We start from the raw sequence: 392 nt of genomic DNA on the forward strand, positions 1-392 counted from the left end.
TATATACGCACACACACATACACATAGTATATATATGTATATATGAAATTGCTTAATAGTTTATTTACAAATCCTTTAGTAAAAAAATTGCTGTCAGTGATAGGAAAGTACCAATTGTATACATTCTCCCCACACACACATACATGATATATATATATATATATAACATTCATACATACAGAAATATATACATACACACACACACACACACACACACACAAGCATGCGTGTCTGTGATTATTTATGTTTTAAGTTCAAACAGCACTTAGGTCGACTTTGCCATTTATCCCTAAGCTGCCAAAATGGTGAGTGTCAGTCAAGTACTTAAACTGATGTAAACATCTGTACTAATCCTGGGGATTCATCCACACTGCAGTAAAGGAGAATGTCCT

The sequence above is a fragment of the Octopus bimaculoides genome, chromosome 6 (genome assembly GCF_001194135.2).
Source record: "Octopus bimaculoides isolate UCB-OBI-ISO-001 chromosome 6, ASM119413v2, whole genome shotgun sequence".
Taxonomy (NCBI): domain Eukaryota; kingdom Metazoa; phylum Mollusca; class Cephalopoda; order Octopoda; family Octopodidae; genus Octopus; species Octopus bimaculoides.